At 37.1% G+C, this 630-nt stretch overlaps 1 protein-coding gene across 1 annotated transcript in view; it reads right to left on the reverse strand.

Annotated features, from left to right (window-relative positions):
- Positions 1-630, reverse strand: part of LOC119592988 (cysteine dioxygenase type 1-like) — a gene marked incomplete at its 5' end in the record, with an annotated part of 24,978 nt that overhangs the window by 4,043 nt on the left and 20,305 nt on the right.

Consider the following 630-nt stretch of genomic DNA (forward strand, 5'->3'; position numbering starts at 1 on the left):
TTTTTTTTTTTTTCGCAGCTTCGAAATCTTTATTCTTCAGTCTTGGTCATCCTCTTATTTCTTTTTTCCCCTTATCTGTACCTTATGAACATTTTCCCAAAAGCAACTCGCCACATCTATCTTTACTCTCCCCTCTTAATGTCGCCTGATTCTTTCTCATTGAGTTTTAACAACGACGCAGCTATCTTCGTCTGGGAATGTGTCTAGTAAAGAATAACCCTGTTATATAGCCCCGCTGACCATGCTTGCATAACTTGCACGATCCTATCCAAAAATTGAGAAGATAATAGTGAAATGATGCCTTCCAACGCAAACTTACCATGCGAGAGACTTCAAGGTTACGTGTACTTACTGATGACTTCGAGTTGTGTTCTAACAAGTACATCATTCTATACACAGATGTTGCACAACATACGCACATGCCTTGTGTATATTACCTCCTGTATTGTAATAATGTACTGATAAAAGTTAAACGATTTTCATAATGGTTTTTAAGCACAGATTCAGTGGGCAGACGTGACAATCGTGCTTTTTATCTAGTCTGCGATTACATCAAGATCTGTTATATCTTGTCAATTTAACTCTTATATAAGAACGTTTTCTGACACTCGTTTCTCCTGATACTTTATG

Source organism: Penaeus monodon, chromosome 31, assembly GCF_015228065.2.
Source record: "Penaeus monodon isolate SGIC_2016 chromosome 31, NSTDA_Pmon_1, whole genome shotgun sequence".
NCBI classification, from domain to species: Eukaryota; Metazoa; Arthropoda; class Malacostraca; order Decapoda; family Penaeidae; genus Penaeus; species Penaeus monodon.